Below are 23,151 nucleotides of genomic sequence, written 5' to 3'. Positions count from 1 at the left end.
TGCCTGCAAAAATAAATGGGTAGACCAGTGCCTCCAAAAACAAATGAGTAGACCGGTACAGCTCTGCAAGCAGTTAAAAGCCTGGTAGACCAGTATCTCTGCTAAATCCTAAAGAATTGTCACATGACCATCAAACCACATCCACAAAATAAGCCACGCCCACAGAACCAGTAGTAAAAAAATTTAGAACCCATCCCTGGGCAGTATCCAAGAATCTGGCATGATTGAATGGAAAGGGGTGGAGGGAAATATCAATTGATAGCATATCTTCCCCTTTTGAAGTTCATTCTTTTGGCTGTGAAATCTTTGCCTGGCCTCTAGTAAAGTCTGAGCACAGCCCGGTACGAATGCAAATATTACATCCATCTTTTTTACAGATCTTTTAAAGATCTGTTTAAAAAAACCAGCATCCGTTTTTATTCCTCAACATATGTAGCTTTTGAGAAAAAGCCTGGGTAAACACATGGTAGCAAGTCTGAGTGTGGGTATAGGTGGGGAAAAGAGAGCAGAAGAGTGCCAGAATGGAACAGAATGAGAGGCCAAAATGAAGGAGATGGCAGAAATTAAACTGAAGGGAAAGACTAGCTTTTGTGAATCACAAAAGGCTATGGAAGGTTGCTGCTACATCCTTAGCTAGCTATTAAGAAGTCTGAGGTTTAATCTTTGTTCAGCCAACAATATTTCCATGTCTCAGTTAGGGTTTTGGCTCCTTTTTGTGATAGGCTCAGTTTTATCAGTTATTTGGTAGTCAGATGCAACATGTTAATCCCCTTTGAAATATGATCAGTGCAGATGGATTTGAATTTAGTTTGCTCCCTTTTTCATAAAAATATTTCAGAATAACAACGTCGGTTATTCCAACAGGTTATTATGCTAAGCAGTATCATCAAAATCAGTAATGTTTTTCTTCTATCATCATGCATTTTCTTTGTTCCCTGTATTTTAGCTTTCTTCCAAAATAACATTACAGTATATCAGCATCATCTTGCACATTTAAAAAAAACTGCCACGCCAAAGATAAGCACATTCCATGTGGAAAGAACAATTTGTAGAAAGCACCTACAGTATAAACTCTAGTTTTTAATCCAAACTGATTTGCTATTGGCATAAGAACTGGGCAACAGATATCCAGCAGCCCTTCTCAAACAGGTCCATTATATGCCGCCTAGCTGTCAGGCACAGGTAACCAGACCTACACATGTAAAGTTCAAGCTCACAACTGTTATTATATTCTGGCTATTATACAGGAATCTCCCTAGAGTCTAGGGCCTAGACTGCCAGCCTTGGCCTGGGAACAGACAGATATGATTCTATGGTGCTTGAAGGGTCTCAGTTCTGGACCTCTTGCGACTGCACAAGGACTCAAGGCTCAGATATTGATTGAGGCCTTCCACCTACCTCGCTGGACGTTTCCAACAGTGGTGGGTTTCAAATTTTCTTACTACCGGTTCTGTGGGCATGGTTTGGTGGGCGGGACATGGTTTGGTGGGTGTGGCTTGGTGGACGTGGCAGGGGAAGGATACTGTAAAATCTCCATTCCCTCACCAATCCAGGGGCAGGTTACTGCCAAATCCCCATTTCCTCCCAATCAGCTGGGACTTGGGAGACAGAGAATAAATGGGGACGGGCCCCAAATTTCCACTACCGGTTCTCCAGAACTGGTCAGAACCTGCTGAAACCAGTGGTGGGTTCCTCCCGGTTCGGCCGAGCTGGTAGCGGTGACAATATGACATCACTGAACCGGTTCTCCCCCCCCCCGCCCTCCCACCCCCCACCCACGTTATTCTTACCTTTTATTTGGTCCCACCCCCAATCTATTGCTGCCTCCTGAGTCTCAGCTGATGACTAGAGGGAAAAAGACTGTTTAAATTCTTGCCTGGGGCTTCAAAGGGCCATCCTACAGCTGATCAGTGTTAAAAGCAAACAAATGAGTTGTGTCGTAAGTGCGAGGACTGGTCGTAAGTGCGAGGACCTTCCAGAAATGACTCTGACCAGCTAGCCACGCCCACCTAGTCACATGACCTCCAAGCCACACCCACAAAATAAGCCACACCCACAGAACAGGTAGTAAAAAATTTAGAACCCACCCCTGGCTGAAACCCACCTCTGGTTTCCAACATCAGCATTGTAGCCAGATTAATTATTTAGAATTTTAAGAGGAGAAGTAGATCATTCCACCTTTGCTACAGTCCCTCAGGAGTCTTTAAAGGGAAAGAAAAATCTTAGACACAAACGGAGGGGGAGAGAGAGAGAGAGAGAGAGAGAGAGAGAGAGAGAGAGAGAGAGAGAGACCGACAGGCAGCAACAAAGAGAAACAGAGGCAGAAGCAGAGACAGAGACAGAGTAGAAATCTTCTTCCTCACACAACCCTAAAAAGAAAAAGAGAATATACAACAGGAACTCTCCTTTGATAACAGATCCCCATGAAATTGCTGCCTGACCGGCACAGGATTTTTCTCTTGCTGGGTTTCCAAATTTTAAATATACATAGCACTGAATTGTACTATATGCTTGTAAACAGTAATTGCATGGGAGAAAATGCAGGGAGAGACTCTGGAAGATAACTTTTATGCCTTCACTTACAACCAGTCTTGCTGTCTTTGAAGGTCCCTCCACTCAAGACAAGGACTTGTCTGCTGTCCCAGGGTCCAGTGCTGAATGTGCCACTGGGTAATTTCTTCCTATTGTGCCTAAATCAAGATGCTGTCTGAAGCAGATTTCAAAATGCTGCTGCCCTGCTCACTGTGTGACTATTTGACGTGGGGCTTTCTGAACTGAGATTTCTGAATGAAATTGTCAAAGTGGTTGGAAGTATCTTATAAAAGAACTCCAAAGCAATTCGGAAAGTTGAACAATCTTATTCTCGTGTCAAATGCCACTATTTCAGAATCGGTTCAAAAGACTGGACCCAACCACTTTCCCAAATTGATTCAACAGCCTACATCAAATTACACTAGTCGGCGGAATTGACTTCACATTAATTTTGAAACTTGGTGTGGGTCAAGGCTGATTGGACCTAAATGGTATAGGGTCTCTTGCTTGAGCAGGGGCTGGACTAGAAGACCTCCAAGGTCCCTTCCAGCTCTATTTTGACTCTTGTTTCAACACAGCAACAATATAAAATTTTCTCTAGACCAATTCCTTTAATTTTTTTTCCCCTTGTTCCCTATGAGATGATATTATCATGGTGCCCTACTTAGTAAAAGGACCAGCTCTGCCACCCAATTTCAAATAACCTTATTGCTCTGAATTTCAGCAGCATGCACCCAATTCATTAGGCAGAGCTTAAATAAATAAAGGCAGTCTCTTTAGAGCAGGGGTGAAATCCAGCAGGTTCTGACAGGTTCTGGAGAACCGGCAGCGGAAATTTTGAGTAGTTCAGAGAACTGGAAAATGCCACCTCTGGCTGGCCCCAGAGTGGGGTGGGAATGGAGATTTTGCAATATCCTTCCCCCAGGAGTGGGGCAGGAATGGAGATTTTGCAGTATCCTTCCCCTGCCATGCCACCAAGCCACACCACACCACAGCACGCTCACCAAGCCACGCCCACAGAACCGGTAGTAAAAAAATTTGGATTTCACCACTCCTTTAGAGGGTTAATAACTGATGGAAATTTCAGGAGAAAATTCCTCTTAAGTTCGAAAGTCAACCCTGGTCTACATGTGTCCTACATTACCCCAATGTGGTTTGGGTCCACTGTAGGGATCAGGGATTTATTTTAATTTTTTTAAATGGTAACAATTTCTCTGAGTAAAAGAATTACATAAAATAGGGATCTTTTGTATTCAGTTGCCAGAAAAAGCAAGCTGAACTAAATAATTGTAACCAGATTTCTTGATCCTGTCTATCTGCATCACTTCTCAAATCGTTTTCTTCTAAACACTTCTTAGGATTTATGGCTGAACTATGTAGATTTTAGATAAGTGCCCATCTGTTAATGTGTTACAATCACGGACTGAAGAAACAATAATAAAGGCTGTATAGCCAAAGACCAGGGCTGAACTAAGATTTTTTTTTTTCTTTACTAGATTTATAAAGTTGCCCAAATCAAACAACTCAATGTGACTCTACAACAGCAAGCAGCAACAACAAAAACCCATACAACATGAAAACATATACAGAACAGAAATATAAAAGATGAAAACAGTGATCAAGTACCATAAGAAAAGGCATGGGAATTCTCATTCTGTTTGGGATTATTTTCAAATAAAATTTCTTAAAATTCTAAATTCTTTCGTAGGCAGAGTAGGGGAAATGAGTTTTAAAAAGAAAAAAGAAATGAGAGGGAAGCAAAACTGCAGAATTCATTACAACTTTGAGTGCATGAATCATCAAAATCTACATTTCAATTCCTTTATATTCAACCAGATTGCCAGAAGGTACCTGGTCCTCTCCATGCCAGAAATGGCTTTAGGTATTTAGCTGCATCAACAGAAGTGCATTATTAATAAGATTTTTTTGTAAAAAATAAATAAATCCAGGTTTCTTCAAAAGCAATATGGGAGAAAATGAGATTTAAAATAACAATAACAGTCAAATGTGGGAGAAAATGAATCATTTATCTATGAATTAGACAGATGTATTTTTAAATGGATGTCTTTTTTTAAAAAAGCTGAGTCTGTTCTACTACCTTTAATAACAGACCAGCTAACATGGAAAAAGCTAATTCTTGCACTGACACTGTGTTGGGAAGCTGTGTGCAAATAAAGCTGCTATAGAAATAGGGATGAGCAAATCACTCTGGTTCTGGCCTGTGACATTTTTGCATAAAGACTCCATAAATCTATCTGTTTTTACACTAATCCACTCTTACATTAATCTGCATTTTACTTTTAAACAAAACGGCGACATAGATTTACATTTCGATAGGAATGTGCACTTGAGCCTAGCAAGACACAGGCTCTTTAGCAGGGGTGAAATCCAGCAGGTTCTGACAGGTTCTGGAGAACCGGTAGAGGAAATTTTGAGCAGTTTGGAGAACCGGTAGTGGAAATTTTGAGTAGTTTGGAGAACCAGCATATACCACCTCTGGCTGGCCCCAGAGTGGAGTAGGAATGGAGATTTTGCAATATCCTTCCCCCCAGGAGTGGGGAGGGAATGGAGATTTTGCAGTATCCTTCCCCTGCCACGCCCACCAAGCCATGCCCACCAAGGCACACCACACCCACTAAGCCACGCCCACAGAACCGGTAGTAAAAAAAATTGAATTTCACCACTGCTCTTTAGGATCAATTGATTTAGAACATATAGATCCACGAATCCAAGGACTTTCTAGTTATTGGTCAGAAAGGTAGCAGAAAGGAGAAATTCTCTGGTTTTCTTATTCTGTCTGTAGATACAAAGAAAAATCTACTGCAAACAATAGGATCCAATATTTTTTAAATCAGCCCACTAGCTCTTAAAAATTCTCTCTCACTAAAGGCCTGGTGAAATGTTTAATAGAGGACCACCTCAACCTAACTTTCAACCTGTCCATTCTTTGCCCTCCCCAATGTTGAAGCTTCCAGTATCAGGATCTAGGATCTAGGATCAGGAATCCCTCTGGGTTTTACTCCACTAGTCGTTGCCAACTATAGGAGGCGATGCTCATCTCAATTTCAAGGCCACTGAGCCAGCACATTAGTCATGTGGCCAGCATGACATCACAGAGCGGTGTTACCTTCCCACAAAAGTGGTACCTATTTTTCTACTTGTATTTATATGCTTTCAAACTGCTAAATTAGCAGGAGCTGAGGCAAGGATGGGAACTCACCCAGTGACTTGGAGCTCGGGTATTGAACCTGGGCTGCCAGTTTATCAGCTGACAAGCCCAGCACCTTAACTACTCAACCACTGTGCCGCCCAGTATTAGGAAGAGCCAAAAATTCAAAAGCCAACACAAAAGGCAGGTTGTGGTTTTCCTCCTCCCCTTCCAGCCTTGAGGTAGGAAAAATAATGTGAACCCAGGAGGGCTCATCAACTCCAGTCTTCTCTCCCACTTGACCTATTCACTCTTCCTCCATATATTAGTTTTGAAATTCAAATATGACCAAGATATTTCTTATATGTCTTTCATAATCACTTTATTATTCAATCCACATTAATTTGGCTCCCATTCATTTTTCACTCTATCTCCTCTTGCTTACTACCCTTTTTTAAATTTTTTAATCAATATATATTGATGTGTGTGTGTGTGTGTTTATTACTTAATTGTGACTCTAGGCAGCGAACATAGGATAAATAAATAAATAAATAAATAACCCAAAAGAATAAAGAACAATGACACAGTAATAACACAAAAGGCAATCTTTATACCCCATTCCCTCTGGTTTTCCTTTGTATTTCTCTCGATATATCAAAATCTAACTTGCATATAATGAAGTGCGCTATGACCTTTACAGTGCACTGGTTTTGTCTTCATTTTTTATTTGCAGGTTGTTATTTTTATACATTTATGCCTAATACCAACACATCTAGAAATATGATGTTTGAATGACAGGAGTCTCCTTATATATAGAACCCTGAAATAAGCACTTGGCCTTATTGCCAGGCCCTCAAAAGCCCGATTGGGCTTATTATCAGGGGATGTCTTATTTTGGGAGAAACAGGGTAGATTTTAAAAAACGTTAAATTGCTCTTCCTTATATAATCAATAAAAATCATGGTTTAACTTTGGGAAAGGAGGGAATGGGGTGCCTCTATTTATGCAGTAGAAATAAATGAAAGCAAGTTCTGTCTAGGAAATGAAAATGATATTTTTTTCTGGTGTCTGGTGTATCATGTGATTGTTAGGAAAAAGAGACCCCTGGCTTCTCCTAGCTTGAGATATCCAAGTGCAATGTGGTCACTGAACATTTCCACTTGTGTGTGTTCTTACATTTTTCAGGAAACCATGATGGATATTTATGGGGAAAGGAGCAGAGCAATTACAGAATTCTGTGTGATCAAAATATTTCAGTGTTTTTTCTGGATATGAACTGCTTCTTTATTTTTTTTAAAAAAAATGATTTTCTCCTCTTACAATAGGAATAACAGCACCATATTTTTATGAAGGAAAAATACCTTGAAAGCAATTGTGGTATTGCATGCTAAATATAAATGAAGTTATTATCATGGAAACAACATGTTTATGATGGATTTTTTTAAAGTTCTAGGCCACATATATGCAGAATATTTTTTTTTCACATTAAAAATTTTGGAATATGAACAAAAACATTGTTTTTGAAAAGGGAGTCTCCGAATGAGACATCCGCCCTAATTACTCAATTAGAGCAAGAAATGGTAGAGAGAAATAGAGAAGTCTCAATAAAGGAGAATATTTGTAGCTCAGGGTTGAAATGAAGGGATCTTGGTGCTCGCTGAGTTTAGTTGTTTTCCTGCTGACGTTTCATTACCCAAAGTAGGTAACATCAGCACTGATATTCTCTAGTTTGGGTAATGAAACTTCTGCAAGAAAACAACCAAGCTCAGAGAGCCTCACAGAGAAGTGTAATAGTGAAGGTACTGGAATAGGGCCAGGAAGATAGCAATAGCGCTTAGACTTATATACCACTTCACAGTACTTTGAAGCCCTCTCTAAGCAGTTTACAGAGCCAGCATATTGCCCCCCATAATGATCTGGGTCCTCATTTTATGAACTTCAGAAGGATGGAAGACTGAGTTAACTTTGAATCGGTGACAATCGAACTGCTGGCAGTCGGCAGAGTTAGCCTGCAATACTGTATTCTAAACACTGCGCCATCATGGCTCATTGGTGCAGATCCAGGTCCCATTTCTTCTTCAGACACACAAGCTCACTATAGGTCAATCAATTTACTCTCACCCCCTGCCACCCCCGTTTAGGATGAAATACCACTCCACCCCACACCCCACCCCACCCCATATTCACAGGATTCTTGCTGGAAAGGGAAAATACATCTTGTATTCTGCTTAGACCTAAGGACATAAAAATTTGAACAATACTACTAAATAGCAAAATACTAATGAATTTCTATATATAAAATAAATAATTACACCATTAACTAAAGCCTACCCATACCATAGTCATTATTTTCTAATAATTGTAATAATGCTTTTTAGAATGGATTGGACCTTCATCAAAAAGGTTGAGCCGTATCCAACAACATATGTGATAACTAACCCTCTTGATATATGATCTAGCAAATTCCAGAAGGTTCATATAATGTTCCTAGTGATGACTCCTTGGCATCATCATAAGGCAGTGGGCCTCAAAGAGAAATGAGCATGGGGGAAGGAAAGAAGCCCAACTGAGGTAATAGAATAGAATAGAATAGAATAGAATAGAATAGAATAGAATAGAATAGAATAGAATAGAATAGAATAGAATAGAATTCTTTATTGGCCAAGTGTGATTGGACACACAAGGAATTTGTCTTGGTGCATACGCTCTCAATGTACATAAAAGAAAAGATACTGTAAATAAAAGTTATTGTAGAATACAAGCAAGCCAAATCATGTTTTGTAGGGAAAGGCAAAAGACTTCCAGACTGACCTGTGTGATGGAATTTTATTTTATTTTTTTGACATCAGATACCAATCAGGTTGAAATATGAGGAAGGAAAGTCCTCCTGAACAAGGAGTCATAACTATATAAATTTCAGGAACTTTCAGCCATCTATCTCATCTTTCTTTTCTATCTCAACGTTACTCATGACAAAAAAGTCAGCATTCAGTTTCCTTGTTCAAACATTCAAGTGCCTTGGTATAAATGAAATGAAATGAAAAAGCTCCCTCCACACTAAGACCCACGTCTTCACAATAATATTGTTAATTGTGGCATCACCGTTTTTGAGATCTGCACTCATTTACTGCAGCTTCTCTATAGGACATAAAACATTTATTTGGCAAAATGCTTCAAGGCATGGGAGCATGCTTAAATGAATGGGTTTAAAGCAATAACTGAAGTGCTTTCTTGCAAAACAAAGAAGCCCATGTGTTTCGCCTTTGCAGGATGAGGGCTGGAGAGGTCATTTCTGAAAAATAGCAGGCTTTAATTCTTAGAAGAATATAGAAAGTGGTGTTTGGCATGGCTTTCAGCTTACTTTTCATTAAAAAAATTCCGCTTAACCAAAACTGGGACTCATCCTTCAGATCTAATCCAGGATCCATAAACGGTAAAGAGAGGGCATCAGAAGATGAAATGTTTATGTTGTTGTTAGGAGAGGCGAGGAAGAAGGCAAGAAAGGATGTTTTGCATTTTGCTTGTGGATGCCAGGGGTTCCTTGCTCCCCGTCTCCAGCTGATAAAAGAGAAAAGCAGCCTGAAACGGGAGGGGGAAGGGCAGCTTCCCTGTTGTCAGGTCTCCAGAACGGAGGGATCAGGAGGATCCCAATGGCCTGACAGCTGAAACAGATGATGCAGCACACCACCTATGTAAACAAAAAGGCAGGCCGGGCCTGATGGTGCTCAGAGATATGACCTTGCCCATAGAGCCGCTGAGTCTAGACTCCAGATGTGTTCTCACTGTTACCAGGCCAATTGCAATCCAAGTGGTAAATATTTCTACCAGATGACAGTGGTCTCTGTTACAGAAATGAGGGGGAATGGACAGGAACGGGAGAGAGAAAATGAATACTGGGCACCATTGCCTGCTTAGAAAAATACTCTGCATCATCTGAAAGAAGTTAGGGGGGCAATTATTTAAATAGGTCACACACGCATTCCACCGCTCTCCTTTGCCATGTTCGGTTGAAAGGGATCCAAGACAAACTGGAGGCGATTGAACTAAATTAGTCGCTTTAAGTGTACTGAATCGGAGGGCTTCAAAAAGGATCAAAAGAGTCTGCGTTAAACACTGGGATTGTAGTACTTTGAGGTAAAGACGGGAGGGGAGGGGAAGGCAGGTTCCTGCTGAATGCCGCTAATGGAAAGCAAAGACCACTGTTTTTAGCAGACAATAACGAAACCACAGCAGACATGAGAAGGAAAGGCCGATCACCTGAGATTTGTGTTCCTGTCCACAACTTATCATATTAAATCAGGGCAGCCAAACTAAGCCTCTTAGATTCCTCAAGACTCCAAACAAGATCATTACAGAATCAAGCAATTTGTATTTTGCTCCAGTCACAGGGTGGTTGGGGAGAAGGCATACAGAACAGGAGTGGGTTCTACTTACTACTACCACCGGTTTGCAATGGGATCTCATGTGTGCGCTCGCTTCACTCACGCACGCGCCTTGCTTCTGCGCATAAGCTTCTGTGCATGCGCAGATCGCTGATGATGACATCCGGAGCAGTGGGCGGGGCCTCCCGCTGGTTTTACTACCAATTCTTGCAAACCGGTCCAAACTGGGGGCAACCCACCACTGATAAGAATAAGGAAATGTAATCTCTGTAACTCACTCCTGGTTCCTCCTGTCTCTATCGGGAAGTGCTGCAACTGTCTGCCTCTATTACAACCACATTAGATGGCCTCTAAAGGCTGAAAAAAACCTGGGTGAGCTATCAACTACAAACCAACAGTTTTAAAAACTATTCACTAGGTTGATTCCTCTGCCCTCTTTTTTTTTTTGATAATGCTCCTTTTTCAAGTGTTTCATTGGACTTTTAATTTGTCCCTTCAGCCAGCGGGCTTAATCGTCAGGAGATTTAGGCCCAAATTCATATTTGCTGAATGATGTAACCCCAGGATGCTGAGACCATTATAAAGGCATGCCAAGGGCCAAGCACCCGAATCACAACCATGTTACTAAGGGGATGCTGTAACGGCCACAATTTTTACAATCGGTTGTAAATCTCCTTTTTCAGCACCATTGTAAGTTTGAAGAGTCAATGGACAATGAACCCCCTTCCTGGAATTGTTTCTCCTAATTTCCCCAGTAAAGTTAAAATTCCAAGAGTTGCTGAGGTGTGTGTGAAATGCAGCTTTTTAAAACAGCAACACATTTTTGTATCAAATGCGAAACCTAAATTTGCAGCATCCACTTTGATATAGGTAGTTACTAACATGGAAAGCATGCATAAGATTTGGCAGTACATATACTGCAACTTACAGCAATGGGAATAGAAATTGGACACAAAATGAATATTAAAAGTGGGCATAAAATGAACTCCTTCTTGCAACTTAAATCCAGTTATCTAGATGACAGCCTTAAATATAAATACAGTTCCATAGTCTCCCAAGCAGGTGCCCTCAGCCAGGTAAAAGTAATCAAGATGAAATTAAATGCCGGTTGATTAACATGCCTTTTACAATCCCTTTCTTCTCCTCCATTAGTTAAATTATAAGTGAATAATCTCAATGGAACACCTGCTAACTACTTCTAATATGAACAGAGACTGGTGTGTATTTATTACAGTTGGATGTAGATGTACTTGCTAATTGGCACTCTTTTCTTCCTCTCTGTCTTTTCAACTTCTTTTTCTTATAAAAGCTTAAAAATAGCTTTTGTCATCATCAAATGATGAAAAAAAAAAGAAGCTAAGGAAAGATGGGTTTACATACTTAACGTCTTCGTGTGGCTACAGAGAGGCTACATTTGAGATCTCTGCCTGGTGCATTGAATAGATTGCTGGGTTTCTTTGTGTGCTCGGCGCTCGAAAAACAATACAGAGAAAACCTCCTTTTTAATCCCTTGAATTTACCATTTTGACTTTGACTGAGATGTTGTGAATGCCTCAGGGAACTGGGGTAGAGCAATAGTAGACAATATACTTATTCTGTCATGTAACTATTACAAATAAGTGGCTTTTTGTTGCAGTTTGGGAAGGCATTAATTTGAGAGTGAGCGGTTAAGATTGATAAGAGGGATTTCAAGTGCCCGCCATTGCATTTTTGCAAGTCCATGTATCATCGTGAAGTAAATTAAAAGCAAGTGTCTTTAGATTTAAGACAAAATAAACAGGCATTGAAGAAGCAACTCTACTGGGTTAATTATTGAAATATTAGGAAAATGTCAGCCACTGTCATAAGCAAGAAGCGTGTGAAGGGAACAATTTTGTTTGACACGGCATAGAAGATACCAAATGTTCCAAAATGAATCACTCTTGAGTTCTGTTTGCTGGTCAAGCTAAACTGCATTGATATGATAGAATCTGTGTTTATAAAGAAACAGCTAATTTTATTTGCACCTGAAAAAAATTGCAGGAAGCTCAGATATGATACTCTTCATGTATTTTCAAATGCTCGAGCAAAATCAAAGAGAAGAACATACCCGTGGGCCTTTCTGTGAATCATCCCAGCAGAATTGCAGCTCTGCTAATTCTGCCTCAGTACACAAAGGCTTGTAAAGGATCAGCAACACCACTGCTCAGACTTCTGCAAAGCAAGAGCTGCTGGTACAGGAGCCAAAGCGTTCTCCAAACTCCAGTGTTAGAGCCTGAAACTTCATAAAGCAAGTTCTTTAGAAATCATCCCAATCCTTTACCTACAAGTAGTCCTCACTGACCGACTGCATTTAGAACTGGCAACTCCGTCGCTAAGCCACACAGTTGTAAAATGAAACACCATGTGACCACGCTGATTTATGACAGTGGTTCCAGCTGCGGATGTTCAGCAAAACCACAGGTCATTAACCACAGTGTCACAACTTGCAACTTCCTGCTGGCTTCCCCATTGACTTTGCTAGTCGGAAGCCATCTGTGAAGGTCGCAAATAGTAATCATGTAACCCTGGGATGCTGAGACCATTATAAAGGCATGCCAAGTGCCAAGCACCCGAATCACAGCCATGCTACTGCGGGGATGCTGTAACAGCCACAACCTTGACAACTGGTTTTAAGTCTCCTTTTTCAGTGCCATCATAAGTTTGAAGACAAGTGGTTGGTAAGGAGGATTTATATTAATGAAGCCAAATATACATGTCAGGATAATGTTGACATGCCTCTCTGTGGGGGCATCTACCGTCTGGAATGAGCCCCCCAGAGATACGGAGGATCCCGGATCTGCGCACCTTCCACCGCGCTGTGAAGACCTTTTTATTCCATCAGGCGGGCTTGGCCTAATCTCTTCCCTTTTTTAAATATGTAAATTTTAATCTGTTTTTAAATTATTGGGGTGTTTTAATCTGTCTGGGCCAAAATGATTTAATTTGATTTTATCTGGTTTTTAAATTTTTTGTATCTATGTATTTTATTGTTTGGCTGTTCACCGCCCTGAGTCCTTCGGGAGTAGGGCGGTATACAAATCAAATAAACTAAACTAAACTAAACTAATGTTGCAAGATCCAATCTTGGTCGGTCACCAGGACCAGAGTTTTAGTCTTCCAAGCATTTGGACTCGTGCTGGAGCCCATCTTCAGCCCATCCTGGGAGAGATTCCCTGAGGATGGGCTCCAGCACGAGTCCAAAAGCTCAAAGACTAAACCTCTGGTCCTGTTGTGGCCCGCGGGTGGCCAGCAGAGCTGGCAACAGAGTCAGTTAATGAGGAGGTTGGGGAGGAACAAGGACCAGTCCTTGGGGGCTGGGGAAAGTTTGGACGAGGGCTCTGGGTTGGAAGCAGAAAGGGAAATAGCTACATCAGCACTGAAAAAAAGTGACTTATGACAATTTTTCAGTTATGACCTTTGCAGCACTCTCATGATCGTGGGATCTAACCAGGGGTGGTACTCACTTACCTTCGCTACCGGTTCGCAAATGTGAGAGCACGCTCCACCTCTGTGCATACGCAGAACATCAAAAATGGGATGTGATGACATCCAGGCGGGTGGGCAGAGCTTCCCGCAGCCGCCGCTACCGGTTTGCCCGAACCAGATAAAACCGACTGAATACCACTCCTGGAGTTCGGATGCTTGGCAACTGACTCACATTTATGATGGTTGCAGTGGTTCCATGGTCATGTGATACCCTTTTGTAACCTTCTCACAAGCAAACTCAACAGGGAAGCCAGATTCACTTAACAACCGTGTTATTAGCTTAACAAATGCAGTGATTCACTTAACAACAGTGGCCAAAAAGGTCATAAAATGGGGCAAAACTCACTTAACAAATGTCTCCTTTAACAACAGAAATTCTGAACTCCGTTGTGGTCGTAAGTCGAGGACTACCTGTACTCCGACATCACTAAAGCAGTTCAGTCATCGTGGTTGTGTTGGTGGAAGAGAAAGGCTTCCATAACATGCAAACTGAACTAATCAAAGCTTTCAATCAAACAGAATGACTTTTAAGAGAAATAAAAGCAATCTCCTTTAATATCCAACTGTCAATTATGCAACTCTGCTTCCCTATTCCAAATCCGTAACCTCTCTCTTTTCTCTATTCTATGGTACTAACAGAGAATATTAACTTTACAGGTAGTAATCTTCCTTTCATTCACTGTTGCTTGCCACTTGATTAAACAGAACTGTATGCATATTTCTCCATTAGCTTTTCTTTTGTTTTCCTCACATGTGCTCATGTCATACTTCTTCGGGCGTAGCTTCATTATTATGTCAATAGTATGTCTATACTTGTAGTGCATTTCTTCAAGGGAAATGCAGTTCTTTGGTACGTTGAGGGTGACACTCCTTTGTTTAAAGATTATCAGGAAACCAAACATTGAAACCACTTGCACTTTTCTTTTTTTTTTTAAAGAAAAAACGTATGTTGAATTGAACCACTATATTATCATATTTGATTTATAAAGGCCTTAAGTAGAAACACAATTTCTATCATTCATCTTTCTCTCTAATATCTTCACACAAAAAATGTATCTCACATTGGCTAAATAGTGTGGAGCACACACACTAAATATTAACTCAACAAAATGTTAAACAGACGCATTTCAAAATTGACATAAAGACAACTTTATTCTGCTACAATGGCTATAGTTGTGAATGGGAAGCCTTCTTGAGGCAATCAAGAATGCCTTCTGGGTCATTTTACACATTTTTTTTAAAAAAAAAAATCACATCAATTATAAGCAGAAGAAATGGCATTGGGACTTCAATTGAAAATAATTGAAAACTTATAGGATGAGGATTTTTTAAAACTTCCTATAAAAAGGGATTACGCTAACCTATCTTTGGTATCTTTAGAAGTTAGGCTACCTTCTGGTTGGTGAGATACAGGCAAGAATATGTTGGGTTGCACTAAATGTGAGCCATTCTAAAGAACATGGACTGTAGTTGTGGGTCCTACAGGAAATTTGTATTCCTAAAAGCAGTCTCCTTTACAATTCCAGCCAACCATCCTTCCAGCCTACATCCCATTCTACTTTTCCAAATGGTACATTGTATATTGTACCTACTGGAATATATTCAGCAGCCACTGTTTCTTAAATTCATGTTTTCAACTTCTTTAAAACAAACCTTTGGGTTTGTTGTAGGTGCCGATATCCCCCTCTTGTTTTTTAGTGGTGCCTTCTTGGCAACAATCGCAGTGGTACTGACTGTAGATGATAGGAACGATTTGTAAATAAGAGCATTTCAATTCTTTCATGTTGGCAAGATCTGTACATTTCTAAAAAGGAGCAACTAAGCTGTTTTAAAGGATGAAACAATTGGTAGAGTTCATTTTGGGAGGAAACCAAAGGTGGGATTCAGCCCGTTCTGTCCGGTTCAAGCGAACCGGTAGTGGCGACTGCGGGAGGCTCCGCCCACCTGCCCGGATGTAATGCGTGAGATGTAATACTTGTGCTCACTTTTGTGAACCGGTAGGAAAGGTAAGTGAATCCCACCCCTGGAGGAAATCATACATTATGGTTTATCAGCAGAGAGAAAAGTGACTCTTCATGTTAAGTATCAACTCACAAGTCTGTACCACATAATAGACTTTTCAGAAGTGCCACCATTTGATTGTCTTAACATGAAAGAATAAAAGAAGTGTTCTATTGCGAGCAGGCTAAACTCATAGGACTAGAGGTGGCAGTTTGCTACAAAGGCTATCCTATAGCAGAACACTTTTGCCATTCTGGAACAAAAGTCCCACAATATGCTAAATAACAAATAAAACAGAGCATCTGGCTTTGTTTCAGTGTGCTTAATGTGATTCTTGTTTAGTTAGCATAATTTTATCTTAGGAACTGTCAGTTCAGTTCTAATCCAGTGACTATTTAGTTCAGAAGCTTTGCCAACCAATCCTTTGTACAGGGTTAAGATATTTTGGGAGAGCACAAAATACACTTTGAATGGTGGCAATGGTGGCAGCCAAGTGAAGGGAGTCTCATTTAAGACTGAAATTAAAGTTTTGGAATGGCCTTTCCCTTCCAGGTAAAGGTTTTCCTCCATGACCAGTTTTGATTGGCCTGCAGGAAAGGCTGGATATGTGGTTTTCTCCAGAAGTATCTGATTGCATAATGCCTGCCTTGTGCCATTGGGTATTATGCAAGCTTATCTTATGCACTGATGGATGGATCTTTTGGAAGACACTAGGCCTTTGGCTAAAATATCTCATTTCAAAACATCATTAAAAAATAAAATGAAAGATTAAAAATGAAAGAATAAATTAAAACTTAAAGAATAAATTAAAGAATAAAAATAAACATTAAAGAATATAAAATAAAAGAAGCTGCTAGTCAATTTAAATTGGAGAAATGATGTATTGCAGGTTCATTTCCACATGAATACATTGCAGGTTATCAGCCAGTTTTGATGCCTGATCTCTCCTCTGATGCATAAAAGACCAGTAGGTCCTCGTTCAAAAATAACCAGAGTTGACAGGTTGCTGTAGAGAGTTTCTCTGCATGGTCATCTCTCACCTGAACCACTTGAGAGCTGCCAGCTCAGGCATTTGTACAAGCCACCTGAATTCACCTGAAGAAGAATAATGGGTAGTGTTTTATTCTATGGGGTGAGTAATATTGGGGAAGAGGGGAAATTGTTCTATGGGAATTCACCAAATAGGATAGGATAGGATAGGATAGGGTAGGGTAGGGTAGGGTAGGGTAGGGTAGGGTAGGGTAGGGTAGGGTAGGGTAGGGTAGGGTAGGGTAGGATGTGGAGTGGAGTGGAGTGGAGTGGAGTGGAGTGGAGTGGAGTGGAGTGGAGTGGAGTAGAGTAGAGTAGAGTAGAGTAGAATAGAATAGAATAGAATAGAATAGAATAGAATAGAATAGAATAGAATAGAATAGAATAGAATAGAATAGAATAGAATAGAATAGAATAGAATAAACAGTTGGAAGGGACCTTGGAGTTCTTCTAGTCCAATCCCTCGCTTAGGCAGGAAACTCTATATCATTTCAGACAACTTGTTATCCAATCTCTTCTTAAAAACTTCCAGTGTTGAAGTAGTCACAACTTCTGGAGGCAAATTGTTCCACTGATTAATTGTTTTAAGTGTCAGGAAATTTCTCTTTAGTTCTAGGTTGCTTTATTATTCCTGTAATAGTCCCGCATAACGTATAAAGACAGGATCCCGTCACAAGATTCATTACTGAGACATATTAGATCTTAGAAATTGTAGGAAATGCAGTAGATTTCACTTGAAAAGTCTGATGGGTTGATCAGCCTAAGGCAGTGTTTCTCAACCTTGGTAGCTTGAAGAATTGAAGTCCACCCATGTTCAAACTTCCAAGGTTGAGAAACACTGGCCTAAGGCATGAACATGTGTCAAACATAGTTCATGAAGGTTAGTCTGCATGGGAGGGCCACAATTCATGCCAATGTACTGCTAAACACAATTATTCTTTTCATTATATTTTCACTACATTTCTCATCTATTCTGCTGGTAGTGCTGCACAAAGTCCAAGAAAACCTTTTGCTACCCATGTGCATCTTTATGTATACATTCCTAAATGACTGCATTTTTACACACATAAAAAAAGGAGTGTTTCCACAGGGGGAAAAAAGTCTTTTGTGGTTTTTTTTCCTATCATATACAAATTTTATGAAGATCTTTGCCTCCTAAAGGCATCTCTGTGATAATTTTTGAGTTGAAAATTATCTTTCCAATTCACATTTTTTAAAATTTTGCCAGCGCTGCTTGTCTCAAAACAAAGTAGATATGCATTCATCTAAAATTTCTGATATTCTGAATTTGTCATCCATTTCTTTTTCATTCTGGTTCATAATATAGCCCCCTTCCAATTTAATTATAGCATTCATATGATCATTAAAAAAAAAAAAACTAATTTCGATTGTTGCCAAGTTACTTTACATCTGTTACTCATTATTATTGAGATCTGACAGGACAGTTATAAGATGCCTTCAAAGTTTAGTAGTAGACTATAAGAAAAGCCCTAAAGAGGCTTTTCTACGACTTTCTCTTTGGGTATAGAATGCAATGGCTTCTCAGTTTTAATGTTTTTGGACAAGGTATTTGTTTTACTATAGCTGCTTTTTATTAGTTTGATATTTATTGTTTGTAGCTTTACATCCTCTAAGTCATTTTATTTCCAGGGAACCATTTGTCTCAGCTGCCACAGGCATCACCATGATTAATTCTGTCTATTCTTAGATTTAAAGGTCAAGAAGTGAAAAATATACATTAGGCCTATTCCAGGCCCAGACGCTTAGACTAGCACTACAATAGCATATAGAGATACATTATTCACTCCCCGGTATGTGTTGTCCATTGTGAGCTCTTCCTATGAGATATTCATAGATGTAAGAGAGAGTTTTATACCGTTCTTCCCTTTACATCCAAGCGGAAGAATAGAGTTTGTAAACCGATGCGTAACCTGGAGAACAGACAAATCAGACCATCATCAGCCAAATAAACTACAACAAGGACTAGTAATATGACATCTTCAACCCCTCCCCAGTGGATGCCTCTAATTCGGGATTTTGGAGACTTTTTAAATACCAAAATCTCATCAAAATTTCAATGTGAGTATTCAAAGGATTTTGGCTGCCTTTGAATAAGAACACTTTACAAGGTCTTGCATCCCCTCTGTGACATTTGAAGGATTTTGTGAGGTTAACCTTAGAGCTCATCCACATTGTATATTGGACATCTGATGAGATTTTGATTATTTGCTGGGAAGGATCCCTGGATTACACTGAAAAATCCCAGGATACCATCTCCAGCCTGGAAAGGTTGCCGACTCTAAATGATAGCAAGTTTTAGATGAGGCATAATTTACTACAATTACTATACTGTTCCCAGTGTACTTCGATTTCCAGTTTGGTTCTAGTTGTTATTTCTCCAATCAAAACCAAGCTTGGCCTTAAGAAATTCTCCTTAATGCTATTAAAACAAAACAATATGACTAAAAATATTAATGACATAAGAATTAATCCAAGGTGGTAGCCTGTCCGGCTCATAAGATCATGAAGAAGTATGATGCTGTTATGTTTCTGGGGACTCTAGGTGAAATAAAATTGGAAAAAAAAATAGAAGGCATGGTGTTTACCTACTTTTCAGTTATTATCAAACTCATTTTGATACATAGTGCATTATGGCTATCATACAGCAAGTCCCTTAAGCTCCTCCACAACCTGTAGACATCTTGTTTTCATTGCCTTCTGTAAGGGTGATACGGTTAATAAAATCCAGGCTATATCTATGGAGGAAATTATTTGGAAATGGGTGCTGTGTCCCAGTGGAACCACCCCTCCCTTGTCTTGACAGACATTGAATTTATCAGCAGAGACAACCTGTACCCAAGTTATATGATAACATAAACACTTTTATTAATTTGATGTTAATGAATATCAACGTGGTCTTTTTTTCCCCATGAAAGAAAACTCATGGTGAGAGTAACATCTTAGAAAGCAGAGGTGAAGATTAGTTAAGATATTTCATCCAGTAATTAGAAGGGAAGGGTGGAGGAAGAAAAATAAAACACTGCAGGTCTTTTTAGGACTCTTAGGGAATGCATAAGAACAAGGATGAAAAAAATATAAAAAACCAGAGAGCACAGGGCTAATTCACCAATCATGTAATGATATTACAAAACATAGCAACTTATTCTTACAGAAAGAATGCAGAGAAGAGCAACAAAGATGATCAGGGGACTGGAGGTTAAAACATATAAAGAACAGTTGCTGGAATTGGGTATGTCAAGTTTAATGAAAGGAAGGAGTAGGAGAGATATGATAGCAGTGTTCCAATATCTCAGAGGCTGCCACAAAGAAGAGGGGGTCAAACTATTCTCCAAAGCACCTGAGGGTAGAACAAGAAGCAATGGGTAGAAAATAATCAAGGAGAGAAGCAATTTAGAACTAAGAAATTTCCCGACAGTTAGAACAATTAACCAGTGGAACAACTTGCCTCCAGAAGTTGTGAATTCTCCAACACTGGACCTTTTTAAGAAGAGATTGGACAACCACTTGTCTGAAATGGTATAGGGTTTCCTGCATGAGCAGGGGATTGGACTAGAAGACCTCCAAGGTCCCTTCCAACTCTGTTATTCTATTCTATTCTACTCTACTCTACTCTACTCTACTCTACTCTACTCTACTCTACTCTACTCTACTCTATTCAATCCCCATAATCCTGTCATCAGACATTGGCAAAAATGTGGCATAGGAAGAGATGCTGCTATTGTAATAAGAACTTTTAAAAACATCTTTCTCTGCAAAAACCATTTGCCAGCAGTAAGAGAATTCACCATCAGTTGGGTGATCTCACAGATATTTATTTATGTAATACCAATATTCATCCTGGGCTAAGAGTTATGAGAAAGAAGCTGCTTCATATAAAAACCAGAGGCATCCTGAACTGATCTTTTGAAGATCAGTTCTGCTTTGGCAGACCTTCACTTTAAGGAAGAGGTCTTCTTCAGGAATATTCCATAAGACTGGAGTAATAGATACCATTAGAAAGACTGGAATATCATAAAGACTTCTGCATTCCCATCTTGTGGCTTCTGGGATAGGTTCCAAGGATCATCAGGTTGATCCATAATTTACTGACTGTCCAGTCTCAGAAGAGAAAATCTGGAAACGGATTATCCCTCCCATCTCAGACATCCATGGAAAGAAAAAGGGAATCTGGGGACAATAAGAAGAATCTTAGTTCTTTATGCTTTAAAATTATTTAACAGAATAACATAATAACACAGTTGGAAGGAACCTTGGAGGTCTTCTAGTCCAACCCCCAGCTCAGGAAGGAAACCCTATACCCTTTCAGACAAGTAATTGTACAATCTCATCTTAAAACTTCCAGTGTTGGAGAATTCACAACTTCTGGAGGCAAGTTGTTTCACTGATTAATTTTTTCTGACTGTCAGGAAATTTCTCCTTAGTTCTAGGTTGCTTCTCTCCTTGATTAGTTTCCACCCATTGCTTCTTGTCCTGCCTTCAGATGCTTTGGAGAATAGCTCTGACTCCCTCTTCTTTGTGGCAGCCCCTGAGATATTAGAACACTGTTATCATGTCACCCCTAGTCCTTCTTTTCATTAAACTAGATATACCCAATTTTTTTGAGTTTGGAAGGCTATAAAGCCTGTTAAATAAATAATAAATGGCTTCTAATGTACCAAAAACCACTGCTAAATCCTAGGAACAGTCATACACAAGTAATACACAAGTTGCCTGCTCAATATGTTGGTTCACTGACATATAATTCAAATGCTCCAAGCAGGGCTGGGAAGATGTAGCAATTTGACCAATAACTGAAACATTTTGGTGATTTTTTTTTCTTTCCCCTTTTATTTGTCCAAATCCTTTTGTTAACTTGTCAACATATTTATTTAGAGTATGTTTGATCAAATTCAAAAATACTTATTTTGGATGAGACATACACAATAGAAGATACTTGAACTTTTTGATTCATTATTATCACCCATCCAAAAAATTCAATTAGGTCTACTTGTGAATAAATGCATCTGGGATGTTACAAAATATTCCTCTCAAAGAAAGACTCTGAAACATTTGGTTAAAAAACAGTTTCACTTTTAAAAAATACAGTAGCATGAAATGACACTCTGTCACTACATTTTCTTTAACAAGTCTGCTTCAATCACTGCCATTTCGTTGGAGAATATGCAGTGGAGACATTTTCAAATTAAATGAATGATTGGAGAAGAATCTGATTGCACTGTGTAAGTTGGTATTTTTCAGTAGCTTATCTATGGCTTGTTGATATAATGGTGTTTCTTCTCCTGGGCCAACTGACACAAAGAAAAACAGCCATTTTCTTCTGAACTTTTCCAAAATTCAAAAAGCCCTTCAGGACAAGGTTTTTGGGGCAGAAAAAAATGGCAAGCCTGCAAATGCTTTTCCTTGCAAAATAATTTTGGCTTAGCACTGAAATATAACAGAAGCACAGCAGATGGTTTCAGAACTGCTGAAGTAGTTAGAAAATGGTCCATATCAAATTGTTAACAGCCCTACCTCAGAAAGGACTTTAAAAAAAAAAAACTTTCTACCATATGTTTACTCAGAGCTTTTTAACAAGATACAAATAGAGCTCCATTTTTCCTACAAGTCCATCTTGACTTTCCTGAGGTTAACCAAGGAAACGTTTATTGAACACGGAGTATAAATCAGAATGGAAAATAGAATTTTCAAAAATGAAATGGATGTATTTCAATTATCTAACAAAGAAGGGGAATGTTTCAATGTTTGCCTTAATAATTTGACATCTTGGTCTCCGAGACTTGATTGTCCATAGCCTTGAACATTTCAGAATAAACTTTTGAATGGAAGTGCAGGATACAACTTGACATTTCAAACAGCATTTTGTTTTCAAGCCCTTCAAATTACCTGGCATGTACAAAGGCATTTCAAATTTATGTTGGAAATGTAAACAGTAAGAAAGGACTTTTTATCATGTTTGATGGACACATAAAAAAAGTTGGAAAACTCTGGATTCAAATATGTACATCAATTCAGAAGTTTTTAAAGAAGAAAAGGCAATTAAGACCAGAGGTTTTTCTTTTGGAATTGATAGACAAAAAGTTGGGGGGGACTTATTTTTGTACATGATAAGTGCAGCAAAAGTATTATATATACAAAGATGGAAAGATTCAGCATTATTCACAATGGAGGAATGGTTGGGGAAGATGAGGGAACTTGCAGAGATGGCGATATTGATGTTTTGATCAGAGAAAAGACAGATATCTATGTTTATTGATGGGGGGGTTCTTAATAGTTTTAGATTGATTTTAAACTGTTTTAATTTGGACTTTTAATTTCATATTGTTTTAATGTGCAATTGTGCATTTTATTATTGTGAGCCGCCCTGAGTCCAGAGGAGATAGGGCGGCATATAAATCGCATTAAACTTAAACTTATTGCTGACTGGAAACCCCTAATGTACTTTTTGCATAAAACAGGAAAAAATGAATTTATATTTAGATGATTAGACAGAATTAAATTAAAGAAACAAGAGAGTTATGTGGTAACCATAGA

Source organism: Pantherophis guttatus, chromosome 1, assembly GCF_059756535.1.
Source record: "Pantherophis guttatus breed Tessera chromosome 1, ASM5975653v1, whole genome shotgun sequence".
Lineage (NCBI taxonomy): Eukaryota > Metazoa > Chordata > Lepidosauria > Squamata > Colubridae > Pantherophis > Pantherophis guttatus.
This window is presented reverse-complemented; position numbering follows the sequence as displayed.